Source organism: Haemorhous mexicanus, chromosome 21 (assembly GCF_027477595.1).
Source record: "Haemorhous mexicanus isolate bHaeMex1 chromosome 21, bHaeMex1.pri, whole genome shotgun sequence".
Classification (NCBI taxonomy): Eukaryota; Metazoa; Chordata; class Aves; order Passeriformes; family Fringillidae; genus Haemorhous; species Haemorhous mexicanus.
In genome coordinates, this window is record NC_082361.1 from 4,575,164 (window position 1) to 4,586,225 (window position 11,062).

General features: G+C 48.4%; 1 protein-coding gene across 9 annotated transcripts in view; it reads right to left on the reverse strand.

Annotated features, from left to right (window-relative positions):
• Positions 1–9,137, reverse strand: part of PRRC2B (proline rich coiled-coil 2B) — a 46,690-nt gene extending 37,553 nt beyond the window's left edge. For 6 of the 9 annotated variants that reach the window (XR_009489053.1, XR_009489052.1, XR_009489054.1 and 3 more), the window contains exon 1: positions 8,938–9,118. The gene's annotated coding sequence lies outside the window, so the exon portion shown is untranslated. Of the gene's footprint in view, positions 1–8,937 lie in introns of all 9 variants that reach the window. The other 3 variants (XM_059865129.1, XM_059865130.1, XM_059865127.1) reach the window with 2 other exon arrangements.
• Between the last annotated feature and the right edge of the window lie 1,925 nt (positions 9,138–11,062).

The following is an 11,062-nucleotide window of genomic DNA, read 5'->3' on the forward strand; positions in this document are numbered from 1 at the left end:
CAGGTCAATTTTACTTGTACTTCCATAGCTGAACATTCATCTGTCAACACAGATACCACTACCTCTGGAACATGTCCCACCAAGAACCACCTATTTGTGAAATACTCACCACCTGCCTCAGCAATGAAAGACACCACTGGCTGCCCTTGGGAGGGCTCTGGTGAGACACTGTCATCACCTGCCGGGACTTGCTGTCAGATGCACTTATATCCTGCAGAAGCCCTGTTTGGGCCATGCAGGGATCATGAGCCCAGCAAGGAAGGGACCAGGTGAGCACTCAGTTCCCAGCAGAGATTGCTTAGTAAGGCAGGGAGCAACAGGAGAATATCAGCATCCAAGTACAAAGTCAATGGGATCAATGCAGAAGAGCTGTGCAGCAGGCAGAGGCTGTAGCAAGAGTCTAAGGCACAAAAAACCTCTTGCTCTCATTCTACTGCATCACTTCCAGAGGGAGATGCCAAGATTTGCTGGTACACCTGAAAAAGGCCCTGCCAAGATCTGGATGTAACACCAAACATAGTGCCAGAAAACTGCACCAAATCCTGCCAGACAGGGAGAAGCAAGTCAGGAGTCTGCAGTGCAGAGAAGAGATAACACACCTCCACCACTGAGCTCCTGATTCACAAGAGGGACCCTCCTTGCTTAGCTCAATAGGCATATTTGGTGATACCAGTTCTTTTAATCCTGCACAATTCCAGCTTCTCTCCATCTCCCACGAACCTTGGCTCAGGGAATGGGACACCAGGATTGTATCTGCCATGATTTGTTGCAGAGGTTATGCTGTTAGCCAGGCAATACTGCTGGAAGCTGTCTGCCTGCTGTCCAGCCCCATCCTCAGACCTCTAAGTCAAGCCTCCCAGGATCTGAAACATAGAACAGGACTATGAAGAGGAGAGGCAGAGTCTTCTGGACAGTAGATCTATCATAAGTCCACATTGTGGAGCTCTACAGACAGTGGTAAAACCTGGCAAAAGGGAAGGGAGACAGAAAGGGCATGTCCTGTCTGATGACCTCACCTCATTTTCTAAGTTCTGCCTTCCCCAAGCTCACCTGCTGCCCCCTCTCCTGAATACACCAACAGGTTGGGAATCACAATTACTGTCAGTGACTCACTGCACATTCTAGAGAAAACAGGTCTTTGCAATGTCAGGTTTGGCCTTAAAATACAGCAGCTTCACCTCTCTGCTAAACAGCTTTTCCAGTGCTGGGAAGGCAGGCAAAGCAAAGGCAGCCAGAGAGGCTGGAATTGTAACTTACTGTAAAACAGATAAAGAAGACTGGAGTCTGGAGAATAGCTCAATTGTATTTACACAAAAACATTAATGAGTTCTGGGGTCCTTTCTGTGCGGGCTGGACAGACAATACCACACCCTGGAAAGGAGCCCTGACCTCCAGTAATTGAGGATGCAGACAAAGAAATAGTTCATCCTGAGTATGCAGGACTATGGCACAGAGCAAAAAAAAAAAAAAACCTAGTCAGAAGGCTGGTCCACAGCCCACAGAAACTACTTAAGACATCCTGTGCTCTTGAAACTCCCCCTCTTTTTCAAGCAACAGAAAAACCAAGGTGTGCAGATAATTCTTTCCTTTAAAGGAGTGTCTGTTTACAACAGCCCACCAAAGAAACAGCCAGTTTCATCCATCTGCCCCACCATGCTGTAGAGAAGGAACTGACCCACTGGTGCCAGCTTGTCAGGAAGGTATAACCCTATCTCCAACCCAAGAGGAAGTGCTGCAGGGCTTTCATAACCTGCAGGGAAGCAGGAAGGTGTCTCATGTGGAACAATCTGGAGGCACCAGCTACCAATGTAACACTTCTTACCCTCTCATCCAGGCCCAGATGATGTTAAAGGAGACAAGGCTCAGCACAAAGTGAAGCAAAAGAGCCTACTTCTTTGCTGTTACATAATTCAGAGGCAAAACTCAGGGAGGACAAACAACTCAGTTCAACAAGGATCACCTGTGGCCTCAACAGATCCAGATCCCAACCTCTCTGGTACAAGAGGAAAGAGAAGCGACCTCGTGATCTCCACGAGCTGCCTGCCCAACAAGGCTCACAATCAAGTACAAACCTGTACCCCTAAGAGTTGTAATTTCACTCTGGCTCCCCTACAACCAAGGGTCAGAGTTGAAACACAGACACATCCTGTTCCCTCAACACCAAAACAGGGAGGCTGATCATGAGCAAGCAATTCAAACCCAAATACAAAAGAAATACCTGGCATAATATTCTGTTGGCAAAACTTGTTCAGAAAGCTCCTGGCAACACTCAGCTGAACAGTAAGGTGAATTGGGCATTTAGGTATCTGAGCAACAATAACAGACTGTGAGTAGCTGGTGGGGATTTCCTGATGGGTAACAGCACTGGCACTATCAGTCCAAGTCAGAGGAACAGTTTGCTCAACTAAGACTGTAGACAGCAAGAAGTCCCAGAACTCAGGTGCCTGCTTTAGCCACTCAAACACCAGAGAAAATGTCAAACAAGGAGGAAATGCACTGCAGCAGCACCTGCCATGTCCAGAACACTCCCTTCCAGTGGAAAAGGCTGTCCACTGGCACAGAAAGTGTACCCAATCCTGCCTGGTGCTCCTGAGGAGCCCACAAGGGCAGGGCGCACCCACACAAGCACAAACTGTTCTCAGGCACTGCACAACACCTTAGGTCTGATAGGTGGAAGCAAAGACTCTTCCCTCACTAAAAATAAACACCACAGCATGTAAAGGTTGTGAAAGTTCTTAGTCCTGATACTTCTGCCTACACAGACCTTTAAAAGTCATCACAGCCATGATACCCATATAACCAGATGAGACATAGCAAGAGCAGCATAGGTGAAATACCTGTGCTGAAAGTAGCTTATCTTGTAGAGCACGACCCATCCAAGGCCACCACTGGCCACTGGAGAATGCTTCTCTGTCAGGCATTTCACAACTCCTTCACCAGGTCCCAAGCCCAGCAACTTACTCCATCTCTCAGCAGTGAACATAAATTTTATTGCCACCAAGCAGAGAGAAAAGCAGAGATGTCACAGCTCCAAAAGATGAAATCAGAGCAAAGCTGGCAGTCCTTTGGGTTAACAGTCCTTTTTTCAGGAACAGAAACAGCTCTTTCCACACAAATGCCATCATCTGTTGAGTAAGCTGCTCTGTTTCCTCTGCAGTCTCAGGAAGGATCACACTGGAATGGGGATGTGGATGTTTACCCTGTGCCTGATGAGCCTCACAACGAAATCTGGACTTTGGCAACCTCTCCATTCTCTCAAGTTGTCTGATGACTTCAGGGCCTGAGCTCCCACTCAGGTTATGCACAGAAGGTTTTCTTTATGAAGAGAGAAAACCCAATGCTATAGATCAGAAGGCAGCAAACATCAACCCCTCACTGCACAAGCAAGGGAGAGGTTCCTTCACACCCCTGCTGAGCAGATCCCTCTGGCCTTGCTCCTCCCCAAGGCACTGCTGGGAGCTCCCCTGGCAGGTACATGCTGCAGGGTACAAAGCTGCCCTGGCAAGAGCTGAACAGCTCTTTCTCTATCAGATTTCTCCAATTCCCACAGCCATCAAGACTGATGCAGCTGGTTCAAGCCATTAACAAGATGATAAGCAGTCCGGACAAGCCTGCAGTTCATAAACACTGCAGAGGCTGAAGCTTCCAAGGAAGTCTTCCTCCAGGTTCCCCAATGTAAACAGCACTAAGGCAATGCAGCATTGCAAGCAATTCTCCTTACAGGAAGCCTATTCATGGGAGTCATTTGCACAAATGAGTGCCAAGGATGTCAAGAGAAACGTGATGGGAAAGGGACACAGGTACAAAGTGGTAAGAAAGCACCTTATGTGTGTTGTGATTCAGTACTCTGAAGAAAGAAGCTTCTTTAGGTTTTCTGGAGAGCTAAGCAACTCGGACTATGCCCAGGACATCTGGACTACTCCGAGCCAGACAGGAAGTGAAAACATTTCACAGATGCTTTCATTTACATAGATATTTGCAGTGCATAACTGACAAGGTGCATCATCACTTCTATTTTCCAGATAGGAAAACGACACCGCAGAACTCTGCAGCTCTGCTAAGTGGCAGAGCAAGAATAGAGCCTTCATCTCCCACTTTCTGGGGCTAAAAAGCACCCTCTGAATCACACAGCCTGCCTGACGCTGTGGGGCCAGCAGCAGCATGAAACCCTGCTCCAGAGAAGCTCTGGGAGGAGCAGGTCCTTGCACGCTGGGATGGGAATGCTGCAAACACCTCCTAAATGAGCCACCCCATACAATGATTTCACTGCAATAGGATCACAGGCTTCAGGATCAGAGGCAACACTAAGCTCAGATGCAGAACAATAACACCATAATAACACTCAAGATCACATGAAGCTGGTTCTGAATGATGGTTCTTGAAGCTTGGTTATTTCAATAAAAGATAAAACCATAGTTATTATTGTAGCCAAAGAAGGAGCACCTCTTCAACATGTCCCTACTCCCCTGCCTGCTTCACAGCCCACTCCCAACTCTGAACAAGATCACTCGAGGCTTTTGTGCAGCCTCCCAGCCCACATACAGGTAGGAAGAGCTGAAGAACTCACCCCGCAGCAGAACTCTTCCAAAAAAATCACTATATTCCCACACAGTAAGTGCCTGGGGGAGGCAAAGTCCCAGTGCAAGCTCTTCAAATCTATCTCTATTCACTCCTCGGAGCACCAGCACTACATTTCCCATCTAAATGTCTCAGTGGCTACCTGGGAAGGATTCCTCCACCAAACCTCTTCAGTAAGGGTGTTAACTGCGCAAATACTCGGTAGTTTACTCCTCTTAAGTGCTACCCACCTGAAATCCAAAGGCTATTGAGGGTGCTCCCAACAGCTGATTGAAGCCTGGCAGACATCTAAGATACTACAGTCCAACAGAGTGGGCCTCTTGGCCAGATCCTAGAGGCTTGTTATCAAGTCCCCCTTTTCTTCCCAGTTATTTTTCCGGTAGTTCTTCACACTTAAGCCTGGCTCAGCTACCCATTTCAAACCTGGTCATTATCTCTTCCCTTTCACCCAAGGTATGACTTTTCATCAGTCCCCCACAAATTAATACCTACAGTCTCCCAAAGATGGAACAGGGAGCTCACCCCCCATTTCCACCCCTTATCACCTTCTCACCCCTCCCACCCTACTAACACTCTCCTGAAAATTTAAGTGTTGGAATCAAACTACAGACATTGTACTTTGGCTGCAAGTTAAATAACCCCCTGCAGAGCTGCATATACCCCTTTTAACACCTTCGGTCCCCACACACCCCACAGCAGGGCAGCACAAGCAGCTTCACAACCAACCAGCGCCACAGGCAATTACAGAACAACACAGGGCTACTAAAGCAGCCTCCAGTCCACTTCGGCTATTGTCCAAATGCTCCCAGATAAAAAAAAAAAAAAAAAGATCAGGATTTAACAGTTATACAGATCAGTATCTGAACAGCTTTGCTCTGAAATAAACAGCTCATAAGCTCCATAATAAATCTGAACAGCTTTGCTCTGAAATAAACAGCTCATAAGCTGTTACTTTTGCACAAGAAGTACACGTGCAGGCAGGGAACATCCTGAATTCTAGTACAACTTACTAACAGAACATGAGCCCAATAAATGTTTCAGTGAGGCTGGAAATAATGCCATGTCCTGCTTTAGGCCCATTTTATCCTTTTGAGGGAAGGAAAAACTCTTTAACCAACCCAAATGTGTGCAAAACCCACCCTAAGAAGTGGTAACAAAGTCACTTAATTTCAGAAGTTAGAAAAGGCTGTTCTGTGATGGAGAGAACTGTAGCTCCCCAGCCTTTACTTGTTCTCTGTACTCTCACCTCATTGTCTGATACCTGACAGAACCACCATTCTATTTCTTCAGCTCCAAATGAGAAATTAGTGATAAGGAGCTGAGAAATTATCCACCAATTAGGAGAATGAGTCAGTGACACACGAAAAACAAAACCCACTTAACAAGGCAGGATTAGCTTAAGAGCAAAGTCTGATACTGAGACAACAGCTCGGTGCCAAGTTGCAGAATAAAGGAGGAATGTAGTAAAAAGAAACGGGAACCAGAGAGGTCCAGCCTTTGGAATAAACTCTCTCCTAAAGTTACCATCCTGTATCACTAAGTTTCTCCTGCTCACACTGCTTTTTTTCCTCCAACATGAAAATACACAATTTTAAGTGGAAACGCCACAAGAGCAAAATCTCTTTGTAGACTACCATCATAAATGTAAAAAAAAAAACAAAAACAAAGGGTTTACTATTATTTTCAACAACACTTAAACCTAGCCCAGCTTGCTCTTAAATACTTTTAATTACTCAGGTAAGCACAATGAAGGCCTTGAGCAAGAAGCACTCTTGGGAAGGCAGGTAATTCTGACCTGGATCATCTCACACCTGCAGAGCACAGCTCAGGGTCCTTGTTCTCCTCAGCCACAGCTCAGGTGTGACCCCAGCAGGAGGAGGCCACAGACAGGCACTGGGCATTGTCTGTCCTGTGCCATCACCCAGGCAGTCACACAAACACAGCCTCTAATGCCACTACTTCAGGAGGCTGTTCAAATAAATAAGCCTTTGAAGTCAGGCTTTATACAAAGCTTTATTAAAAAGTTTTATTAAGATGTCACTATAAAGTGAAATAACTTTAATACAAAATATTTAGGAATATTAGTCACTTACTGAAACAAAAATACTTTAAAACCTTGTATATCCCTTCCAGCATCTTTATGGACTATTTACTCACTTTTCCAGTTCCAGCCAGCTGGCTGAGCTGCCCTTTTAAGCTCTCATGCACACACAGAAAAAAGAAAAAAAGCTCAGAGTGCATCCAAAAAATGCACTGTAAGACCAAGAAAAAAACCTCCGAATTTAGAAAAAACAAGGCACTATATAATGACAAATTTGGAAACACATACCAAACACTTGGTTTAATTTATCTTTTAAGAAATGTATCTGTCAAATAATGTAAAAATTTGTTTTTTTAACAGTGAATACTGCTGAAAGCATCTTCATATGTGTGATACCTAGTTTACTCAACCATGCAGAAAAGCATACCAGACTAATCAACAAAAAAAAAAAAAAAAATCAACTTGTACTCAAGGCAGTCAACAAATTAAGCACAAAATCAAAATACAGCTAACAGCAGATGTACTCACATTGGCTTGCAAAACCAAAAAAGCAGAACTCCAAACAGCATCTGCAATTTTTCTGAGTATTATTTTTATCTGAACTTTTAAATTTTAACAAGAAAAACATTATGGATTGGTTATTGTAACCCCAAAATAGTCTGGTAACTAGGAAAAACTTCTTAAGCCAGAGACCCAAAGGAAACAGCATCACCCATGATGAGCCCACAAAGGTCTCATGGACTACAGATGAGCTCCTGATAAAACCTAGGCTCATTCACAACGCTTCACTGGGAGTGAAAAATGCATGTATTTCATATATTCAGTCAGAAACCAGCCTGAAAACATCATTTTCCATCCTCTCTTTAAATTCCACTTTCAAAATACGGCCTCACCTTCCCTACCTCTTCCAGGTGACTTTACTGGGAGTCTCTGGCTCAGAGCACTAGTTTTTGGAACACTGGGGTTTCAGGATCCCAGTGACCATTGAACATGGAAAAGGCAAGTACAAAAGTAATGACCTGGCCAGTTTATATCTGAGAAACCTACTCATCAAGAGTTGATTCTCCAAACTTGGGCTCTCCAAGACAGGGACCACCTATTTATCCACCATGGAAGAGCCCATTCCAGTGGAGATGTCAAGTGAATCTGTTAGACAAGGCTTAACAAGACCAAAACTTCCACCATAAACCTGGATTCAGGGCTAGAAGGGTGGGATGCCTTCCCCCCCATTGGAGATGATGCAGACACTGCAATGTGCTTACACTTCATACCTGTTCCTAGAAAGAAACAAAACTACTAAATCTCTAAACGTTTATGCTTACTGTACCTGATAACCCCAAACACCAGTAACATCAATACACGAACATTTATCTGATGAGCAGATACTCAAGGTGTATCTCACCCACTGCACACCCAGAAGACAGAAACCAAACAAAACAACTTTCCTAACAAACCCCACAGTTTCCAGCTCATTCAAACCCCTTACGGCAGCTTTGACTTTAGAGAACAGGGGGGTTTTTGTAAAGAAAAAACCCTCTAAATTTACAACCAACACACTAAAACCACCACCCGGAGAAGATGCTCAGCACGTGTCCCAGGACCCGCATTAGGATTTCCCCAGCTTGCAGCACAGCTACTCCCACACCGAAATGAGAAACTCCCTTCTTGAACAAATAAAAAAAAAATTAAAAAAAAAAAGGGCCTAAAACATCTTTCCAAACCGACCAAACGAGCTCGCCCAGCGCACAAACTCCATCCTCGCTCCCCCCCCGCCCCAGCCGCATTTCGGCCTCAGCGGCCCTTTTGTAGCTCCTGCACAATAACAAACCGGCCGAGCCTTCTGGATGCCACCCCCCCCTTGTTTTGCTGAGACACACACACACACGACGCGACAAAAATATCTTTGTGCCACACTCCAGACGATGAAAAAAAACAACCTGCCTTTGCGGCGGGGAGCCCCCCGCCCCGGCTGCACCCTCCGGGGAGCGCAGCGGGGCGGGGGCGGCTCGGCCCGGGGGCCGGAGCTCGGACAAGGGGCCCCGAGCCCGGGCGGCCCCGCCAGCGCCACCGGGGATGGGCCCGGCCAGGCCCAGCGGCGGCCCCGTCCCCGCAGGGAGAAGGGGGGCGGTTCGCACAATAAACACCGGCGGCTACAGCAGCGAGAAACCAGGGCGAGACTCCCCCCAACCCGCCCGGGGGACCCGCCCGAGCGGGGAGGCCGCGGGGTGCCGCAGCCGCTGGCTCCGGCTCCATTTTAGCGCTGCCTCGTCCCACCTTCCCTCTCCCTCCCCTTCCTCCTCCCCCCCGGCCCCACTCACCGCCCCGAATATCCGCGGCCGCCGCCGCCGCCGGCCCCCGATACCCACCTGTGGTGGTGGCGGGGAGCCGGGGGTGCCTGCGGAGCCGGGTGCGGAGGGACGATGGGCGCGGGGCGCGGCGGATGGCGGCGGATTGCGCGGGGCGGCGGCGGCGGCTGCGGCCGATCCGGGCACTCGCTGCCTCCTCCTCCTCCCCCTCCTCCCGTGCCGGCCCGGCCCCGCCGCGCAGCGCCACCTGCAGGGCGCCGCCGGCAGCGCGGGGGCGGCGCTGAGGGGGAGCTCCCTCAGGGGGACAGGGAGCGGCTGGAGGGGGTCCTGCGGGGACACCCGGAGGGTTTGGGGCTGGAGCAGCTCTCTGATGAGGAGACACTGCGGCAGCTGGACCGGGTCAGTCTGGAGAAGGGAAGGCTGACAGGGGATCTCAGCAATCCATGTCGATGTCTCCCCAGCGTGTCCGAGCATGGTGCCAAACTCTCCAGTGGTGCCTGGTGACAGGATAAGAAGCAATGGGCATAAACTAGAAGACAGAAAGTTTCCCCCAGCTTCTTTAGGTGGAGGGCAGAGCTCTGGAACAGGTGCCCAGAAAGGGCGTGGAGTCTCCCTCTCTGGACATACTCCAAACCCACCTGGGCCCGTTCCTTTGTCACCTGCTCCAGGTGACCCTGCCCTGATCTCCAGAGGTCCCTTCCAACCTCAGTTAATCCGTGATTCTGTCAGCTGCCCTCAGAGGGACACCGAGCTGCTGGAGTGAGTCTGGAGGAGGACAACAAGGAGGATTGGGGGACTGGAGCATCTCTCTTAGGAGGCAAGCGTTGTCACTGCAGGGTTCATTGCTACAGCCGCCCCAGCCTGAACCCTCTGTGCCAGGGATGATGTCTCCAAGGCGATACTGGAAATTTTCCCCTCACATTTTTATGACCCCAGAGCCATAGGGCAATGACACGGATATGGGGTGATGACAAGCCCGTGAGGATTCCTGTCCAGCCTGAGAGGGACCAGAAAACACCACTGAGGGCTGCCTGCTGTTCCCCCGTGGTTTCATGGCCAGCAGGTTCAAAGGCATCCTGGAGGATCTGCCCCTTGGAAGGACTTCAGTCCAGAAATATCTTTTAATTTGTTCTGTCATCAAGGATGATGGAAATGAATGCAGTAGAGCAAGGCAGTCACTCCTCTCCCAAAACACTCCACAGAGCCATAAAATACCAATAGCCTCACCAGCAAACACAGTCCCTGCTTCAGCTTCAGGTCAACACAACCTGAGCAGCAGCAGCACTGGCAAGAAATTGGCACTAAAGAGAGTGTTGTAAAAGTTACTGCAAATTGCACTTCCTCTGCCCAGTGGATCTTTTATAGCTTTGGAGATGTGGTCTCCTTGCACCCAAGGACACAACAGCCTCTTGCTAATTCTCCTTCCCTGACACAGAGGTGTCTGTTGATGTGACATTTGGTGACAGAAGGCCAGACTGCAGGTACACATATACATTAATTTCTTAGGGGCTGTCCAGCAGTTCAGAAAAATTGTGCACACATACACACACACACACATATATATATATGGGACAAGCACCTGGGCAATTGCTGGTCTCATGCAAATGGCAAATGCACTCTTTAGCTCATTCATGGGTCACCAGTCATATGCTGTCACCCCACATGCCCTTACCCATGAAGGGAAGGTGGCTTTAGAGGAATTTTGCAGCACATTTCCCAGAGCAGGCAATGCCTCAGGAGGAACAGCTCCCTCCTCTCTTACAGGAACAGCGTAAGGCCGAGCAGCCGGATGGCTGCTCATGAGAGATGTGTCTGATCTCAAACAGCCATCAAGAGTAATGCAGTAATGCAGAGGGAAGAAATGCATGAACAGCTTTCTGGACCATATGGGATGTTCCTACAGTTGATCTGCACTGCTATTGAAGTTGCCAGGCACTGAGCTACCAAGAGATGCACAGCGCTGCTGAAAACCATCACCTGGTTGTCCTTTTCTGCATATCAAAGTATTACAGCACTTCTGCCCCTTTGATGTCTCATCTCATTTCTCTAGAAATGTTTTGCCTGTCCAGAGACAGGAGGCCAATGCCTTCCACTTCTCCCCCTACAGGAGCCCAACCCTCCTTCCTAGCATTCCCAA